At 40.7% G+C, this 21,526-nt stretch overlaps 1 protein-coding gene and 1 pseudogene across 1 annotated transcript in view; one reads left to right on the forward strand and one right to left on the reverse strand.

Moving 5' to 3' along the window:
* Nucleotides 1–21,526, forward strand: part of LOC110162646 (uncharacterized protein C14orf132) — a 74,653-nt gene that overhangs the window by 12,755 nt on the left and 40,372 nt on the right. The window lies entirely within an intron of this gene.
* On the reverse strand, nucleotides 8,380–9,277 carry LOC129409481 (cilia- and flagella-associated protein 298-like; annotated as a pseudogene).

The raw sequence follows: 21,526 nt of genomic DNA on the forward strand, positions 1-21,526 counted from the left end.
CCACAAGAACAAGAAAGTGCAGCTCAGTCTGTTTGTCTTCTGCACCTCTCGCTTAACAAACAGGATTTTACTCTGTTGGTGAAAAATGTTCGCTGCAAACTCAGGATGATTTCTTAGGCAGCCAAAGGTTTCCTTTCTTGTCCTTCCTGTGGATCAATCCTGCCTATCGCCTTAGAATTTCACTATTTTTCAATTCCGTTGGGAAGGAAAACTGTTTGAACGGAGGTTTGCAGTCACACACATCTGATTCACTTTAGCATTTATGGAGTTCGCAAACTTCCAAAGCCCATTTCTCGAGCCGTTTTCTGCTGTTAGGATCCAACAACCACACAATTACAATGTCACAACAAAAGTGATATGGTTCAAAAGACTAGAAAAGATCGACTTTGACAATAGATGCATCCCACGGGGAAATCAAACATGGAGGTTTGATGCTCACTTTTTCCCAGGATCCTTCGCAGAATGAATTGCGTGATGACTGGAAGTCCGAAATTCGGGATTCGAATACACCTCAGAACCTCTAATAAACAAAATGTGCTCAATTAATACTATTGAGTTTGGAAAAATATTGGAATACATGTATATTTTTACTTATTAATCTAAAATGTAATCTACAAATATTGGTAGGACTATTTTATCTTCCCCAAATATTGGTTGTGACACGTCCTCACCGTCCCTTTGCAAACCTACACTCTTGAGCAGAAGTGTATAGAGTTTAAAACCAAGTGGAGCACTTCCTGTGATATGATGACAGGGTTACTCCTGCCGCTGTTTCATTGGCTGTAACAGAGTGATGTCATTAGTGGAGCCAGGAGCCTTAACTGGGGAAGCGGCAGGACAGGGCCGCACCTGAAGAAGTCGACTTGAGCAGCGTGAGTAAAGACAATGCATAACAAACTCTGAAAAACTTTTCAAAAGGAACTTACTTGGCTTCATCTTCAATTAAACTTGTCTCGATCAGCACAAGTGCACCTCCCAAACGGAGCCCGACTCGTGACTCTACTGAATATTCCATGGAAAAATGCACGGACATGACCTCACAAATATCTCATCACCAACAAGCAAAGAGAAATAACTTCTACATCGCTGTTATCAACTAAAGAATCATAGAAGAACAATGGACACAAACTGAAAAATGAAACCACCTGCCCAGACTCTGTGTGTTTTTGGAAAGAATTAATAAAACATAAACACAGTGTTGGGGAGTAACAGATTACATGTACCAGAGTAATCAGAGTACAAATTATGAGTAACTGTATTCAGTTACAGTTACTGTTTCAGTGAGTGGTAATTGGATTACAGTTACTTTGTTGAAATAAATGGATTACACTGCAGTATTTTCCTGTTTTCACATTTTGGGCTAAATCCATTTTTTTTATTCCGGTAATTCTACTCATTGCCGGAAACTAAACCAGGTCCAAACCAGGTCTAACCAAGACTAAAGCAGAACTAAAACCAGGTATATACCAGGATTAAACCAGGTCTAAACCAGGACTAAACCAGGACTAAAACCAGGTCTAAACCAGGACTAAACCAGGACTAAACCAGGACTAAACCAGGTCTAAACCAGGACTAAACCAGGACTAAACCAGGACTAAACCAAAAACCAGGTCTAAACCAGACTAAACCAGGACTAAACAGGAAAAACAGGTCTAAACAGGACTAAACAGGACTAAAACCAGGTCTAAACTAAACCAGGACTAAAACCAGGTAAACCAGGATAAACCAGGTCTAAACCAGGACTAAACAGGACTAAACCAGGTCTAAACCAGGACTAAACCAGGACTAAACCAGGACTAAACCAGTCTAAACCAGGACTAAACTAAACCAGGCCTACCAGGTCTAAACCAGGTAAACCAGGACTAAACCAGGCCTAAAACCAGGTCTAAACCAGGACTAAACAGGACTAAAACCAGGTCTAAACCAGGACTAAACCAGGCCTAAAACCAGGTCTAAAACCAGGACTAAACCAGGACTAAAACCAGAAAACCAGGTCTAAACCAGGACTAAACCAAGACTAAAACCAGGACTAAACCAGGACTAAAACCAGGTCTAAACCAAGACTAAAATCAGGTCTAAACCAGATCTAAAACAGGATTTAACAGGACTAAATCATGCTGTGTGGACGGGTCTCCTCGTCTTCTATCAATAATATTTTTAGTTCGGTTAAGTAAAGTCTTACGTTACAATATCCTCATTTTTGCTTCTCTACAGCAAATCAAGTAATCCAAAGTATTCAGATTACATTACTCACTTTAAGTCATTTAATGGATTACGTTACAAACTACATTTTGGGGTGTGTAATCTGTAATCTGTAGGGGATTACATTTTAAAAGTCACCTTCCCAACACTGCATAAACACAACTTCTTATCCCATTTTATCCTTTCTTATAAAGATGTGCTGTTTGGTTTTTGCAGTGTGCATCATACGAGATCAAACCTGCGCCTTTGCCTAGGAATCATTTCAACTCTGGAAGTGCCATTTTCTACCATTTGAACTAAAGGTAAAAGGAGCTCTTCACTTGAAACCGACAGCTTCATGACATCACAAGTTGGAACAGAGCATTTCGAGCTTCGGAGATGTAAACAAACTAATAATAAAGGATTACAAAACATGCGTGAATAAAACAAAACACAACTTCTGATACGTAAAGCTCACAAGTGTCAATTTTAGAGAATATTGGACCTTTTAGACCAGGGGTGTCAAACTCATTTTGGTCCGGGGGCCAAACCCAACCTACTTTGATCCCAAAGGGGCCGGATCAGAAAACTCATGGCATATATACCTCAAAAATAACAATAAGTTCAAATATTTGTGCAGAGAAACGCAAATCTATTACAGAAATCTTTCTTAACTGATGAACTCTTTCTTTTACAAAATATTATATTATTATGGGTTAGGGACCTGAAAACTTTAAGAAAAATGCAATTTCAACACAATATTTTAACATGAACTTGTATGCAAATAGGAATAAGTAAATTTTTCTTGGAAAATCCTGCACTCGGCTCCACTTTTCTAATTTTGGACATTTTTCTGATGAGGGTGTCACGGTCAACAGTCAAAACGATCGTCCTTTAAGAGCGTTTGGAAAGAGACAAGTCTTCATTTGTGCTGCTCTGGTGGGAGGAGCCACGTACAGAGACACTGGAGACGCTGCTGTGATAAACACCACAGAAAATTACCAATATTTTAATTAAAATATTTAAGTTGAAAATCAGCCAAGGGCCAGATTAAAGGTCTTGGAGGGCCGGATCTGGCCCCCGGGCCTTATGTTTGACACCTGTGTTTTAGACAAAACTAGATGAGACATTTGAGTTCAGAGTTGCAGTACTCAGAGCGCAGATACAGTAGTAGTGTGTACTCCGGAGGGACTGTGTACAAGTGTAAAAATACATGAGTCTCACAGTACACGGGCCAACCTCCAGAATCGTACGTGTCTGCTAATGCTCGCTGCAGCGCAACACAACGCCCATGCATATTTAACACTGTAGCCTATATCTGCTTTATCAATCATTCAGTGTGTTCACGGGATCGAGAAAAGCTCATCTGAACCGAGATAAGTGACACGGACACGAGTGTGCAGCTAAAAAACCTAGTGATTTTTATGATAATTTTGACCAGAATATTTTTGAATTTCAAGATATTTTAATGTAAATGTCAGTTTCCTCGTCTCTTTACGACATGAAAGGTCCTATATTATGCAAAAGTGACTCTTGTGAGATTTAAGACATGTTAGAATCTAGTTACCTCCTCAAAAACAGACCTGGAGTTGTTTCATTTACAAATGTTTGAGTAACCCCCAGTTTTTACTTTAAAATCTAAAAAGTCAGTCTTCCTTGAAAAAACCTAGGAAACCGATTGGCTTGAAAATTTTTACTAAAGTGGACTGTGATTCTAAAGCTGAACTTACAAGTAAATCCTCGGTGCAGTGTACAGTAAATTCCTCTTTCATCTAACTAACCCTCACGCTCTCCTCACGGTCACATTGACCCGAAGAATTTTTTTTCCCCGCTGTCTTTGGTTCAATCAGACCCAAAAATGTATTTTCAAATAAATTCTCGCCAGGTGAGAAAATACATTTTTGGGTCTGACTGACCTGCCCCAAGAGAGCGGGAAGGAAAAAAATGTGAGAGCATGAGGTGACAAGTTAAAGGTTGTATAGAGGATTTTTTTTAGTTTCAAATTGTCGATGATAGATTATAGATGCAGTCGCCTTGTAATTATGATGACCAAAAAAAAGAGAATAAAAATTCATCAACTCTGGACGTGGTGGGGCTAAACATTTGCCAATAGATAACGACACTGCCTCGTTATCTGTGAGCTGACAGGCTGTCAATCAATCTCCCTACGTTTCTAGCGTAACTGACTTGCCTGCGCCGCCGGTACGTGGTTTACGTACGACTGTCACGCAGTCCACAGACGCAAGACGCACAGACGCTGTTTACTCCACCAACGCAACAGTTCTTTGCGGCTTTTTTTGACCTATATCTTCCTCGCAGTTCGCACAAAGTTTGTTGCAATGGCGACAAGAATCCAGGAGCAGTTCGCCGCAAAAGAAAGTCCGTTTTTGAGGTCGTTGAAAGAAGAAGACAAGGGGAAAAGCAGCGAAGCCAAACTAAGGTGATTCTTGGAGATTCATTCCAGCGATGGCGCGACTGAAGCAGACGCAGGGTCTAAAGACTGACGCACTGGTCCACAAATTACTCCTGGACAGGAAACTTCTGCTTATTATGAAAACGTACTTTATTTCCAAGAGCGAGACAAACGTTTTTCAGGACACGAAAGCGATATCCTATGTCTGAAAACGTCATTTTCAATGCAAAGAAAGAGTCCGCTTGCTGCTGCGTGTTGTAGCTAGTTCATTCGCACGGAATCTCCGCGCAACCTTCTCTGCACCCCTTTCCTGCTCCTGTCCCGCTGCCCATCCCTCTTCTCCCTGCTCCTCACTTCTCCGGGCACGGAATCTCCACGCACCCGCTCCCCCCGCTCCTCACTTCTCCGTCTTGCCTAACCAACACTGTAGTTAGTTGTTTACAAGTCATGTGCAGCGGCTGTAAACAAACCTGTTTCTGGCGTAAGGAGGAGGCGGGAGGAGGTGTTTCTACGTAGGAGCTGTAGGGGAGGGGAGGTGGTTTCACACATGCGCAACATTTGGAAAAGGACAAACAGTCGCTGGATTTCTCGTTCCTTGGAAAATCCTCTATACAACCTTTAAGTGAACTTTAGTTTTCATTCACAGAATCATGTTGTGAAGCTGTGGCAACGAATCAGCCAGTTCCTCACATTTCAAATATGTAGTAACATTTATTTTAAGAGCAAGTTAACCTTACTTGAAAAAACTGAGGAAAACTGATTGCCTTGAATTTAGTAAATGTTATACACAAGTTAGAGTAAAAACAGCTTCTATTCTACAATAATGCAGGTACACAAGGATTTTAATATTTATTAGTCTTTGAAAAAAAAAAGAAGCAAAAACTTTTGTTTGGGTTCAGTTCAAACACGTAACGTAACATGTGCATACCTTTTTTTTTTTACCTTTTTCAAATATTAAGATTGTTATTCAGTCTCTGGTCCTTTCACATTTCGACACTGCTCTGTAATCTGGTCAAGTGCCTCAAAAAAGGATCTTGTCAAACTTCAACAAATCCAGAACAGAGCGGCTCGTCTTTTAGGACCAATGTGAGCGTCATTCACGAGAGGTTCTCCTGGTTTACTGTTCAGGACAGACTTACCTGTAGCCTTATTTTGTTTTTTATAAATGTATGTATTTTATAAAGACCGTTGAGCCTGTTTGCACAACTACAGCCCTTTAGTGGTCGGCAGGTTTTATCACAAGACGAGCTTCACCAGTGTTGGGAGTAACGCGTTATAAAAGTAACGAATTACAGTAATGCATTACTTTTTGCTGTAACGCAGTAATGTAAGGCATTACAGGGGAAAAAATAGTAATATTTTACTCAGTACAAATGTGAGTAACGTGCGTTACAGTGTTTTTTAACCTGGATTGAAGTGGTGGGTTTTTCTTCATACAAATTCGCTAAAATCACCTCGATATCAGCAGCGGTGAAACGCCGGAGATGCTCCTCATAGACCTTCAGGTAAAAAGGAAGGACTGACAAAGAACTCCACGCTGTTTAGACCTGGTTTAGACCTGGGTCAGTTGTGGTTTAGACCTGGTTTAGACCTGGGTCAGTTCTGGTTTAGACCTGGTTTACACTCGTCCCGCCCTCTATCGCAGTTCACTTTTCGCGGTCTCGCTGTTTCGCAGTTTTTTTGGGGTTTGTTTTTTGTGCAATTTTGCATGCCCTTTTTTTCACATTGTATGAATGCGTATTGCGTTCCTCCCGCTGCGTCCTGACTGGCCAAGGGACTCCTGTCTCCTGTACAGTACAGAATGTGTTCAGCTGCCAAATTTAAATACATGTTCAACCTCTAGCAGTGTGATTCTGAAGTGCTGTACGGTTGTAAGTTTTCTCCCCGACGAAACCCACAACGTCGACGAAATGTTCTGCACCGACAAAGGCTCCTGCGCTCGCACCCAAAAGACAGAGGACGATGCAAACCATCACACAGAAAGTTGGACTTCTGGACACGATGAAGGAAGTTAGAAGTTACGCGCTGTAGCAGAGTCTTGCACCGGCTCAGGTACCTGCAAATAGTTACTGAAATCAGGGCCGCGAGCCCGAGCAGCAGGGTCCATAAAGAGCGATCGGGTGACAGCCGCTCTTACCTCCGTGAGGTTTCTCCTGCGGTCACCTTCAAGCCCGTCCTGACAGTGAGTCCTGTTTTAGTCCTAGTTCACTTCTGGTTTAGTCCTGGTTCAGCTCTGGTTTAGTCCTGGTTTAGACCTGGTTTAGTCCTGGTTCAGTCCATATACAGCGCGAAAGTTATTTTGGTGAGAGTAACTTAAAGTAATGCAATAGTAATGTAATGCCTTACATTTTAAATGCAGTAATATTGTAATGTAACAAATTACTTTGAAATGACAGTAATAGGTAATAAATAACACATTACAGTTTCAAAGTAACTTGCCCAACAGTGAGCTTCACATGGACATTTTATACTTCCACTGCCCAGGACTAACGCTCTGAAAAGAAGTGTTCTGTACAGAGCGATAGAGCTTTGGAACACGCTCCCCCAAACCTGAACTGTTCACAAGCACGAACCAAGTTTTAAGAAAAAGTTAAAGAAATATACTGGAAATTGTATATAATTATATCTAGTCATTAGTCATTGTAATTATTGGATGTATTGTAATTGTAGTAGTGTTGTGTAGTGCAGTAAACTGTGGAACAGGACTGTTTGAACTTATGTGTGAACTTTATTATTATAATGGAACATTTTATTGTAAATTATGCCAACTTGGACCCCAGGAAGAATCCAATAAATAAATAAACAATAAAATAATACAGCTCAGTCATTCCATGTGAACTCAACCAAGGCCCTGTTTTCCTACCGGTGGAGGCAGGACGACAGCGCCACCTGCACGATTCCACGTTTCGATTGCCTCTTTAATCCAGCGACGATGTTTGTTTTCCTCTGTCCCAGTGATGTTTGCGCCGTCCCAGTCCAGAATGTGCTTCTCTCTTTCACAGTGCTCAGAAACGCTCGATTTGTTCCTGTTCTGCTTTGTGTTTTGTCGCTCGTTTCTCCTTCACTATTTCCTTCTCGTATTCTGTCCTATGTTCCTTTTTTCATGTACTGTTTCCCTTATGTGTGTTTTATTGCAGGACATACATAATATCTCATACGTGACTTTACATTTGTGCTCAGGTTCTATTTCATCCTGCTTTTTGCAGAGTTCTCTAACCCGTGTGTCATTCGTTCATTTGTTTTTCAATATAAAACCAAAAATAAGAAAACGAAAAACCAACTATTTTCTTCACTATTTGTCTCCAAACGCAAAATAAAAAACAGATGATTTTTTATTGGCCCTCGCCCCTAACAAAGTTAGGGGCGAGGGGTATTGTTTTTCGTCGGTTTCTTATAATTTATTTATTATTATTTATTTTTTCACTCTTTTAAAGTGACATTTATTGAATAATAATGTATATGCAAAATACCAATGTATGCGTTATGAGCAAAAATGTGAGAGTGGATTTCCATTAGCTAGGCACCAATACTGAAAGTGGAAAATGGTTTATTCCACTTCTCAGTTTTCTACGTCCACATGTGAGAGGGGAAATCCTGAACCCAATGAACCCCAGGTGACCATAAGAAAAGGATATTAAAAAATAGCTACTGGCTTTAAAACAATATAAAAAGTAACAATGGATACCAGTTTTAGGAACGAATATTGCATTTACTTTTTAATAACATATCTGATGTAAGACCTAATAGTCAGAACAGTCAGAGCAGCAGTTTGGAGGCATGCCACATGTGCCAGTTTTAGACTTCATCTTGGTCCCCATTTGATGTTGGTTAAGCCTTGAATCTGTCTTTTGAGAGCCTGTCTATCCGACCAATCAGAGTCCAGGTAGCTGTCGTCATCAGCCTCCTCCAGTTTCTTGAGTTCCTCTTGTCTCCTGTGGTAATGCATCATCATCTGTTTGTGCTGTTCCTCAGTGATCAGTGGCTCCCTCGCTGGTGCCCCCTGGCCTTTCTTCTGAATTTTTACTAAAATTTTTGTCTTCTCGTTCTTGCCTATGTAGTCCTGGAGCTTTTTCCCTCTCTGCATCTCTTTAGCAGCCCACCACAGCTGACAGTCCTCCTCAGGAACAACTTGAAGAGAGACGCCTGTGTTCCCGAAAGGTCTTCTCGCTCCTCCATCTCCATCCGGATGGGGTCATGTGGAGGCAGGCCCATGGGATAAACAATCATCACAGCTCCTCTCAGCTGGTCGAGAGCCTCTTTCACCATGTCCATAGTGACACACACATTAGCCTGGATTTGTTTCTTTGAAATTAGCGTTTTTGCTTCATCTACTGTTTTCATCAAAACCTCTTTCATTTTCTCATTTGGAGCTTGTCCATTCCTCTTTCCTGTCTCATCCTGCCTCAGCACTGGACCGCCACTAGGAACACACTTTCTCTTCCCATTCATCTATGAGTTTCAGCTCCACAATTTGATCCTCTGTTAGGCCCTGCATGTTTGGTTGGTAAAGTGATGCCATGATCTATCTGCCAGTTCTGCAATTTCTGCACATATTCTCTCCACCTTGAGCCTCCTATTGTAAATAGAAGTAACTTGGTGGATTACGGTCTCCAGAGGCGCGTCCACAGAAGCGTTGAACAAAAACTGGCTTTCGTCTCCTCTTTTCACATGCAACTGCACCATTTTGCCGTCTTCTGTTCCCCCTTCACCTCCTGGAAGCTGGAAAAATTTACAGGATCAAGAAGAACAAAGTTAGGGGCGAGGGGTATTGTTTTCGCTCGGTTTCTTTTTTTTTTTAGGCCCGAGCCCCGACAGGGCGTAGGGCCTATTGCTTCCGCTCAGCGGAGCGAATGGGAAGGGACGTGCGCATGTCCGAATGCGACAAGACGACATGCAACTATGTCCACGGTCGCCCCCGGCACGAACAGCAGTATCCCAGTAACCCACACCCAAGGCCTGGCTCATATTTACTACTGCTAAAATGAATGGAAGTCAATGGAAGGCGATGGGTGACCTCGACGAGATGGCGAATGACGAGCCCTCAGTGCCCGTCACTTCACCAATGACCCCACGGTGACGTGGGGAAAGGTCGAGAGCTTTCAAAAAATGTATAATATGTTGTTCTAATGTTTTCGGATATATTGTTTTTGCTCGAATTATTATTATTTATTTTATTTTTATTTTATTATTCTTCTGCTCTTTGAACTCTAATTTGACCCCCTAAACACGTTCAAAAACTCACCAAACTTTTGCCCAAAATTCAGAAGTGGCGAAAAATTCGATAAAATATAGGTTTCGTGCACGGGCATAAAAAAATGGCGACACAGCGCCACCTCGAAAAGTCAAAAATACATTGCGCCTATGGGAGACGTCCCGACGTCAACTTTGTCGTAGAGCCACGAAATTCGGTACACACATTCGTCATGTCAAGACAAACAAAAAATTTTATTATGGCCACGCCCCCTGACAAACCAGAAGGCGGCCATCTTGGATTGAAATTTGAGTCCGCGTTTTCGTTCACATTGCATTTGAACGAACTCCTCTGAAGGCGCTTCACCCACAGGGCTGAAAATCACCGTACATCATCTAGACAAGTGGAACATCTAAAGTTAGCTGATTTTTTTTTGATAACTGTCACGGTTTACGTGCGGCGAAGCTGCAAAATTTGGTCAAAGTTTTGGCGAATTTCAAGGTGACATTATTTGCTCCTGTTCGCACAGACTTAGTCCGATCGTGCTGAAATTTGAATCACTAATGTGTGATCTCAGTCTGAATATAATACACTATAAAACATATGAAAAAACACTATAGCGCCCCCTACCATAGACATGAAACGTCAACATTATCAGGATCTGCACAAATTTGGTAATTAAATTCTATGCATAATTACGAGCAAAAAAAGTATATTATGGACATGGCGAATTTTTCACTGTTGGCCAGCAGGGGCGCTAAAACTCCTTCCAAAAATATTTAAAAATATATTACACGCACATGCTTAGTCCCATCATGCTGAAATTTTAATCACTAATGTGTGATCTCAGTCTGAATATAATACACTATAAAACATATGAAAAGTGAACACTATAGCGCCCCCTACCATAGACATGAAAAGTCAACATAGTCAAATCTGCACCAAATTTGGGAATTAAATTCTATGCATGATTATGAGCAAAAAATTATATTATGGACATGATACCATTTTCACTGTTGGCCAGCAGGGGCGCAAAGACTCAAAAATTTGGCTCCTATGGGATACGTCCCGTCAACTTTGTCATAGAGCCATGAAATTCGCTACATACATTTGTCATGTCAAGACAAACAAAAAAATGTTATTATGGCCACGCCCCCTGACAAACCAGAAGGCGGCCATCTTGGATTGAAGTTTCAGTCCGCATTTTCGTTCACATTGCGTTTGAACGAACTCCTCTGAAGGCGCTTCACCCACAGGGCTGAAAATCACCGTACATCATCTAGACAAGTGGAACATCTAAAGTTAGCTGATTTTTTTTGATAACTGTCACGGTTTACGTGCGGCGAAGCTGCAAAATTTGGTCAAAGTTTTGGCGAATTTCAAGGTGACATTATTTGCTCCTGTTCGCACAGACTTAGTCCGATCGTGCTGAAATTTGAATCACTAATGTGTGATCTCAGTCTGAATATAATACACTATAAAACATATGAAAAAACACTATAGCGCCCCCTACCATAGACATGAAACATCAACATTGTCGGATCTGCACCAAATTTGGGAATTAAATTCTATTAATGACTAGAAGAAAAAACATATTGCTGACATGGGAATTTTTCAAGGTTGGCCAGTAGGGGGTGCAAAGAACATTTAAGGCGTACTATGTCATTTTGCCATTTGCAAGCACAGACTTTGCGGACACGGCGTTTACGGTATGGTATTGGCAGGGCACACTATTTGCAGGCACGGCGTTCGCGGCGCGGCGTTCACGGGCGCGGTTCGCCGGGCGCGGCGGGGCGGGCGAGGGCCGTTCGACGCCGCTTGCGGCTTTAATTAATCTTCCCCACATTGAATCCATTTTTGACCCCTGAACATCGACGAAAAGTTACCATCGCTCTTTTAGACGTGTGGTGGAGGTTTGTTAACACATTTGGAGTTTTGTTTTTTGTTGTTTTGTTTTGAATTAGCACTGAATTGAACACGCCAGCCGGTCCGCCAGCCCAGGTCGAAACCTCTGGATAAAGCAGAGAAGGTTGGAGAGTACAAGACCAAAATACTGATTAGCATTTGTTTTTTGAAGTAACCCTACTGTGTTATATTATTTTTATCGTCTGACGAATCCTCTTAGACATGTTTACTGTAATGTTATTACCTTCAGCTCTCAACAAATAATACCTGAGACCACATGGTGTTTGTTTCCATTCGCGACATGTTGAGTAATCCCTCTTATTATACTAGTAGGTGGTAGTTCTCCCAACGTTAACATTCATACCCTCTTCATGTTCTTTATTTTGTAATGATCAAGTTATGATGGACCTAAGAAGAACCTCCACATCCACCACTCTACAGGTCCTCGCGCAAACTTTCATCAGAAATTTCAATAGTATTGTTGATCTAGTGGAAGGTGTTGTGAGTTTAAAAACACAGTGGAGCTCTTATATTGTGGTTCATAAGAAGAACAGTGTTTTTCAGTTTTAGATGTAATAACACAGGCTAAACATGCAGGGTTGTGTGTTAACATGGGAATGAACAGAAAGCTACGAACGTATCGCAGGTAAGTTTGATGCGATGAAACAACATTTTTTTGAGCATAGGAATTCCCAGACAAAGTAAAAAATTTTTAGTAAATATTTACTGAATTTCCCCGTTTTAAACAAGCGAATATACATATCAGTTATTTGTCGTGAAAACATGCATCCTCATTGTGCGGATTGGACTGTAGACACTTCCCAACCAAAGAACCGTGAGCAACACTTAATATCGCCGGGAGGAGAGAGTTCCACCCTATGATTCTATATCGTGTCTTATTTTTCATGGACCTTGTGCGTGATGTGCCCACCTACGAAAGCCTCTGTTTATTGACTCCGTTAACGATTTACATGAAGATTGCCGTGGCTCAAATCTAATAGAAATATATTATTTATAGTGATATTCGTGAATAAGGAATTCCTTTGCCTCGTAGTAATATGTCTTGTGAGATCGAACTAGCGGAATAATGATCTATAAGTGTCATCCCCCTGTTTACGTGCTAATTATAATGTGAATCCGAGTTACTTTGATCCAACTATTACGTCTGCGACCTCAATATTAGAATACAGTGTCAACAATGCTCATCCAGACGATTGTGTTTGATTGCTCATTCTTACAATCAAGATCTTCAAAGTGATCTTTCCTGCGGCCGATTAACCTCCGTCACAGAGGTATCGCCTTTCGTATGTGACGACCGTCTCGCCAGCGCCTCTGCCTGATAGTTATCATTGTGGCTTGTTGTTGTAATAGGCTCATTTAAATTACACTTTTAATCTTGGATTTAATAAACGACTCTCATTCATGTTTCTCTTGTGTTATTCCAGCCACCAGGTGAATGACTGATCAGCCGTCTTAAAACTGGACCAAGCGGTTAATAGTCCTAGAGAAAGGCTTCAAATTCAGAATCCCACCGAGTCGTTTAAAGAATTCCAGAACAAAGTGCAATGTAATGAAATATCGGAGATACATTTTCATATAAAAATCTCCAGTGAGCAAGGTCTGGGCTAAATCGTCAACTTAGCAAATATGGAGCCACTTAGTAAATAAATATGTGAACCTCGTGGTCCAGTTCACGTAATAGTCAAAGACGCTCTCACACTGTTATGCTATTAGTCTGTGATGAACAGGGTTTAACAAGCGATTTGAGAAGATATGTTATGAGCAAAATACTCAATTGTAATTATCAATTTTAATTGTTAACTACTGTCGATAGAATTTATATATTCTGATGAGCGATGATATAGCCAAAGTAAAAATCGATCCTTGCCTGATAGTTATATTTGCAACATGAATTGCAATTATATACCAACCATATGAGCCAGACAAAGAAGACGCAAAGACATCCACCACTAAAATAATACGGTTAAACAGAAATGGAATGTAGTTGCAATCGCACAGGCTTAGCTCCGTATTGTGCTGTTCAAATATTAGTGAGTAAGCTTCTATGTAGTGATCTCTGGATTATGGTACGACACCATGTTGAAAGTACTTGGTCCTACGCTGTAATTTGTGCTTGGGTACAAAGATGATTGACGTACAGCCGTAGGAGTTAAAGAGACCTAATAAGTGTGTGTGTATTTTTATTGCCCACTGAAAAAGGATGTGGTCGCTTTCTCGGTTGAGTGCGGCTGCATCCTCCAAACGGCTCTGCAGTCTTACTAGTTGCGCCAGTGACAATGAGGTTCTCTGTATGGAAGGTTGTGCTGGCAGAGTGACAGCAAGTTAGCCTGGTGAGCTGATGTCCCATCGCCTATCTACATTAGTTACCTGCCAATTCAATTATTCACATTTCCTTTAATATGACACATGAACTTTTTCTTTATGTAAGATATCACAACAGTTAACTTTAGGTCCTGTAAAAGGGTCAATATCCGGATGTAATTAAGTGCCTTATATGTGTTTTTTATTATACCTCTGTTCTTTCGTCTACTTCTTGGTTGTGATAAGTGTAGTTGAGAGAGTTAGTATAAGCATGTTGCTGATAACATATAACTAAGATACGCACCGATATAAATTTAATAGTTCGTCCTGCAAGCCTTTACTCTAGATTGTAGTTATATATTTTAATTACATACTCGATAAGATGTGCTGGCCTCGTCGTGAAGATACTATAGCTGAATTTTGAAATAATGCTGTGGTATTACTGAACTCGGCTAACTTCTGTGGTAATACATAGCTCATCGTGAATATAGTTGCCATTCCATATTTTTTTTTCTCGTTAATATCCGGTTTAGTGTAAGAATATTCATTTGTCGTGATATATGCTGTAGATTTAATGCCAGTATACATGCAGTCAGGTTTTTGAGGATGGAACAATGTACCCGAGGCCAAACAGTTTGAGTTCCAAAGCTGCCCTCAAAGAGCTATCGAAGTTTTATCTATTTTGATGTTTCCAGGTGCAAAGTTAAAAACAACACATTAGCCACTGTGTAACAAAGGCTTTTAGTGACTTACATTATCATATGCTAATCCTGAGCCCTGTCTAATTGTCCAAGGCCTGCTGGGTAACGAACTAGCTGATGGAAAACTGGAAGAGGTTTTCTGTTCTAGGCAATCTGAGATGTAACGTCCTTACTCCCAGACGTGCTGGCGACGTGCCTACGCGCAATAATCCACCTGTTGATCATGACAGAAGGACGTACTATTTGACGAGTCCGTTGTTAAGAAGTACATCCTGCCATATTCATGACGACCAGAGACTTCAGTCGTTTCGATTCGATAGGCTGGGTTAATACTACCTAGCGATGTACCATAGAAAGAGAGATTAACCAAGGCAATCCATGGTGAAAAATAATGCTTGGTTACAATCCACTTTTTCTTGCTAGCTATATAACAACAAAGGTATCCAGTGCGATGCCCGACTGTTTTGGCTATTCGTTTGTTCGCTTAATACTGTAATTCACCCTTTTATATATTCAATTTATCCCTTTTGCCCCAGGACCCTATGTACTCTCATTTTTGACCCCTGAAGCTATCGCACTGAGAAACAGTCCCACGAAACCTGAGTGGTCAGATCTGGCACAGAGGTAATGTAGCCAATCTGCTTGGAGACATTTAGAATACAGCATGTTCTGCCTTTATTTTAAACGTGCTTTTACTTTATTTGACTCCGACCTGCTCTTCTTCGGTGAGCGGGCTGTGCTGAACATAAGAAAATTTCAGATAAAAATGACGTTTTTTATAAGCCATCGCGAGATCAATAGATCTCTAAATCCACAACCCCACATCTTGTGCAGTCCTCAGCGATTCACCCCGAGAACAATATAATCAACCATTATTTGAGATGAACCTGAATCCATGGGCGGAGGCTGGGTGAGATGCAGCCTTAATTTTTTACGTTATGATGGGTAAGGGTGGACGTTCGAGTATCTCGTAAAATGTTCGGAAACAAACCAACTTGTGTCTTGCTATCTTTGAAGACCCAGAATGGTCCAGATAGATTCTGAGAACTTTCACAGTTAAGACTTAGAGAGCTAATAAAAAAGCCATATATCAGGATAGGCACCCCTATTTGTGATCACTAGACACGGAAGTTCGAGTTACCTATACCAAAGTATTAATTGGATCAAAGGCATTCGTAAGATATTGATCAATTAGAGGTTTTCTACAAAAAGATATTACTAAAGAACTCCACAGGTGACATTTAAACTTGGTTTATAATGCCATACATTATAAGCCTCAAAATTTGATTCATGCTGGTGCGACATCTACAGACATAGCTTCACTCAAAATCTCAATGTTTTTGTGGCACATCACGATACTCCGCTAGCCGCTATCGCCGCGTCCTCATATGGAAAACAGCTGGAAGTTAACGACTGAAAGGGAAGACCAACTCTCCCTTCGACCTCCTGTTTGCCGATTATAATCGAGTCAAGGTTTGTGAAAGATGGGCACTAGTACGACGAGGCGACATTGTCAATATGAGACACATCAAATTTCAATATTCTACACCATTGTGTGTAATCTAGACCTTGAATGTTTAATGAAATAAATATGATAATTTTATATAATAATGTGAAGCAGTGTCTGAATGTAATGAACATATTGAATATTTTCAATATTGACTGAACCTCTGAAAATTGTTATCTGTCCCCTCACCTTATGCCCATAAACCCGTAACACGGTCAATCCATGTAGTCAAGAGTGTTTGTGATCGTGTGTAACACAATTTCAGAGTATAATTATTAAATTCACTAATCGCAATCCGACTGACCAAAGCAAAATAGCTCTATGTTACAGGATCCATGCCTAATAGTCGAGATATTTCCCTACGTCTGTGTTCAATCTTATGTGGGACTGCGAAGACTCCAAAAAAAGAAATATAGTCCAATCAGAGTAAAAGATTACATGCCCATGTTTCTGTTTTTTAAAATCCCATACCACCCTATTCGAGACATCGCGATCTGAATTATATGTGAGGATACTATTCATGAGATGTGGTATGATACTCATGCTAACCTCTAACTCAACCTACATGAAATATAATACAACAACAATATTAAAAATATAATGACCAAAGATTGTAGAACTAAAGGTACTGCGTATAAGCCGTCTGCCAAAATAACACACCACTAGTCATAATTAACTTACATACAGGAGCATTTACTCTCGACTATAATGTACGCTGAAGGTCGAGGAATGAATTAACATTACATAGAACAATCAGTAGTCTACCAAGCTAAATGTATAATTATCGTATGAATGACATGATGGTCAATATAATTCCCATTCCTACACAAGTAACCTATGGTCCGTCACAAGCAGTCGTGGCACAAAAGATCATATTCCACCACCAAGATAAAGTGGTTAAAACCAAAACTATATATTTACATGTGATCTATGCGTGTCAGTCCGTATTCGATGCTTTGTCATATCTTGATATTTAGCGAGCCATACTTTGCGAGTTTTTGGCTTCTTTGCTGTGTGACTGAATATAGTGTTATCACTACTATTATAGTGACATGTTGATCTACAAACAAACAATAATAAAGACAACACCAACCTCCAGCGATTAACAAAATTGAATACGTCTATTAACAACTATACGTGATATTGAAACAAATATCGAGATTATAATTAGATATTTCTTATCTCTGATTGATAGAGTTACGTGTAGCTAATGATAATTAAAGGCTCGTGTGGTCAAATTATATTGTGATCGCCCTAATGACAGATGATTTCGTCATAACTCTGATTACAAATCTGGCGCGACCGGTTCATATGATATGATGTGTGTCCTATCATAGAGCTAAAGAACTTCCAGGTACGAAAGCGCCAGGAAGTGAGGTACAGTTTTAGTCAAATGAGACTAGGAATGTGAGACATCACATTAATAACAGACTAGTTATATATCTTCACTATATATATATTCACAGGTATTTTAGTATGAGGTAGACAGACATCCTTACGGATTCGCCCGTAGCACGCCGCTGATTTGATGTGCGGTATAAAGTAATTCTCGTCAATCGATCAGTATAGTTTATCCGTGTGTATTCTGACGGCTAAGTGAAAGGTCCATCAATTAGGCAAATTGTCGATAGAGAAACTCAAATTCAAGATCCCAATTGTGTGATCCAATACAGCGTGTGTGGATGAGAATAATGAATCAATATTAATAGAAGTGAATCTGTGCATTGATGAAGTCTATAGTATGGCATAAGTATAAGCGGATGGCTCGCCTGGCGCCCCGATTAATGAACTGATGAGAAGGACCAACTTGAAGGCATTTAAGGGGGGGGGGGAAAAAACATTTGGGAAACGGGTTTCAAAAAAAAAAACCAATTTTACAGGGGAATTTTTTTGGGGGAAAACCCCCAACAAAAATTCGTGCAGAATTAAATTCTATGCATGTTTACAAGCAAAAAAGTCATTTCTTACGGTTGGTCAGCAGCGGCGCAAAGACTCCCCCCCAAAAAATAGTTAAAAAATAATTACACACACACAGGCTTAGTCCGATCGTACTGAAATTTGAATCACTCATGCCTGATTTCGACCTGATTATAATACACTATAAAACATATGAAATGTGAACACTATAGCGCCCCCTAGCATAGACATGAAACGTCAACATTGTCGGATTTGTACCAAAGTCGGGGAAACGGTCATTATCTGTTTTTTCGATTATTCATTTAATCACAAAATCAAAAACTGAAACAATGAATCGTTATCCTTTTTTTTTCATTTTAGTTTTGGAGACAAATAATGAAGAAAATCGTAGTTTTTTTTTCATTTTCTTATTTTTGGTTTTAGTTTGAAAAACGAATGAACAAATGATACACGGATTATCCTTCATTCGAAAAACATGTATTTTGCTTGATTTTCCAGGATTGTTGTGTCACTGAAAACCTGCCGTGTTTTTAAATCCATAAATCCGACTTGTTCTGGTCATTTCCGTCACGTTCATTACGACCGTGTCCCTGCATTAAAACGTTGGTTTTAAATGAGGAGCAATAATGTCTGTTTTCATAGGATTTTAATTAGCCATTATGTCGTGATGAACAATAGCCTTCTGTAGCCATTAGTGAAATTAGGAGTCAAGATTTTAAAGAGCAAATTAAATCCCAGCGTTTTCTATTATAACTTTAAATCATTTGTGTCGACTTTATGCAGCTTTACCGGTCAATATTATAATAAACGGACTTCACATTGTCATTTCTCAGATCTGCGAAACGACATTTGATATAGCTCCCTTTTTATTGTGAGTTTAACAGGAAGTGCACAATTGGCATGCTAGTTGTTGTGAGCATTACTGACGCTCTGAGAGTTCTGGAAAGCGCTTATAAACTCAACGGTAAATAATTAGGATGTTCTGAGTGGAGAAGGTAAGTGAGGAAATCTAAAGGTCTTTAAATGATACTTTTCCTCGTACGACTTTTTTTTTTTTTTTTGGAGTTCCTGGATTTTTTGCGTCTAGAAAAGAGCTTCACGCCCCCTTTCATAGAATTCCGCGCCCCCCACTGCACAGAAACACTATCAAACGTGGACAAATCGCACCCTCGCCTTCAGTCGCCGACGTACGAGAGCAAACGTTTTAGCCGCGTCTCCAAAGCGACTCACTCTGCACGTGTCCATTTATTTCTATTTTTATCGTTTCCATTTATTTCCATTTTTTACCAAACATCCCTGCACCCCAAAATTTTTTTCCTTGGTCGGCGTGGTGGTACTTTAGCTTTTTGTTGTCATTCTTACTCACACGACGTATGCAAGGAGACACAGCTCGCGCATTAGGGAGAATCATGTGCCCAACTTTTTGAAAAAAATTTAAAAATCAATCTGTACCTAGTATCATTTTTTACACCTGCTAAAGTAAACTTCCCTGAGAAATTTCATGAAATTCTATTGATGTTTACTGGGTCCATCAAGCCTCTGAAGTTTAGTGACTGCAGAAGCCTTAAATCTGAGCTGAAAAATCTTTAATAACATAAAAATAATTAATTTAGCCCAATAATATCAATGGAAGTTGAATATAAACATGGACATTGAGGATCATTTGGCACCAGTTTTATTTCTCTATCATCATTTGTTTCTGAGCTATGGCAAAAGTGTCAGTAATTTATTTATTTTTATTTGAGAAAACAGATTTTTGCACCAGAGTTTTATGGACACTGTGAGGATGGAACTGAACAGACTTGATGGATCCAGTAGATTTTATTCAACTGAGCAAATAATCCACAGATTTTCTTTTAATTGGTTTTGTCACATTTTAAAATTGGATACAAGCTGAATTTCTGACAGTGGGGCAAATGATGCAGCCCAACGCGCATCCTGGTTTAGTCCTGGTCCAGTCCTGATCTAGTCCTGCTCCAGTCCTGGTCTAGTCGTGGTTTAGTCCTGGTCTAGTCCTGACTTAGTCCTGGTCTAGTCGTGGTTTAGCCCTGGTCTACTTCAGGTTCAGTCTTGATCTAGTCCTGGTCCAGTCCTGATCTAGTTGTGGTTTAGTCGTGGTTTAGTCCTGGTCTAGTCGTGGTTTAGCCCTGGTCTAGTCGTGTTTTAGTCCTGGTCTAGTCGTGGTTTAGTCCTGTCTAGTCGGTTAGTCCTGGTCTAATCCAGGTTCAGACCTGTCCAGTCCTGGTCTAGTCGTGGTTTAGTCCTGGTCTAGTCGTGGTTTAGCCCTGGTCTAGTCCTGATCCAGTCCTGGTCTAGTCGTGGTTTAGTCCTGGTCTAGTTCTGATGTCCTCCTGGTCTAGTCGTGGTTTAGTCCTGGTCTAGTCGTGGTTTAGTCCCTGGTCTAGTCGTGGTTTAGTCCTGGTCTAGTCGTGGTTTAGTCCTGGTCTAGTCGTGGTCTAGTCGTGGTTTAGTCCTGGTCTAGTCGTGGTTTAGTCCTGGTCTAATCCAGGTTCAGACCTTGTCCAGTCCTGGTCTAGTCGTGGTTTAGTCCTGGTCTAGTCGTGGTTTAGCCCTGGTCTAGTCCTGATCCAGTCCTGGTCTAGTCGTGGTTTAGTCCTGGTCTAGTTCTGATCCAGTCCTGGTCTAGTCGTGGTTTAGTCCTGGTCTAGTCGTGGTTTAGTCCTGGTCTAGTCGTGGTTTAGTCCCGGTCTAGTCGTGGTTTAGTCCCTGGTCTAGTCGTGGTTTAGTCCCGGTCTAGTCGTGGTTTAGTCCTGGTCTAGTCGTGGTTTAGTCCCGGTCTAGTCGTGGTTTAGTCCCGGTCTAGTCGTGGTTTAGTCCCGGTCTAGTCGTGGTTTAGTCCGGTCTAGTCGTGGTTTAGTCCCGGTCTAGTCGTGGTTTAGTCCCGGTCTAGTCGTGGTTTAGTCCCGGTCTAGTCGTGGTTTAGTCCCGGTCTAGTCGGTTTAGTCCGTAGTCGTGGTTTAGTCCCGGTCTAGTGGTTTAGTCCCGGTCTAGTCGTGGTTTAGTCCCGGTCTAGTCGTGGTTTAGTCCCGGTCTAGTCGTGGTTTAGTCCCGGTCTAGTCGTGGTTTAGTCCCGGTCTAGTCGTGGTTTAGTCCTGGCGTATTGCGTCGTTGTTGTTTCCTTTAAGTTTTCATCTTTCTTCGACTGATAGTTGTGGATAAATTCTTCATTTTTTGTTGTCATTCTTAGTCACATGGCCGTGCACACGACGTATGCAAGGAGACACAGCTCGCGCATTAGGGAGAATCATGTGCCCAACTTTTTGAAAAAAATTTAAAAATCAATCTGTACCTAGTATCATTTTTTACACCTGCTAAAGTAAATTTCCCTGAGAAATTTCATGAAATTCTATTGATGTTTACTGGGTCCA

This window comes from Boleophthalmus pectinirostris, unplaced genomic scaffold (assembly GCF_026225935.1).
Source record: "Boleophthalmus pectinirostris isolate CB_2022bp ecotype Guang Dong unplaced genomic scaffold, ASM2622593v1 HiC_scaffold_10, whole genome shotgun sequence".
In the NCBI taxonomy this organism is placed as follows: domain Eukaryota; kingdom Metazoa; phylum Chordata; class Actinopteri; order Gobiiformes; family Gobiidae; genus Boleophthalmus; species Boleophthalmus pectinirostris.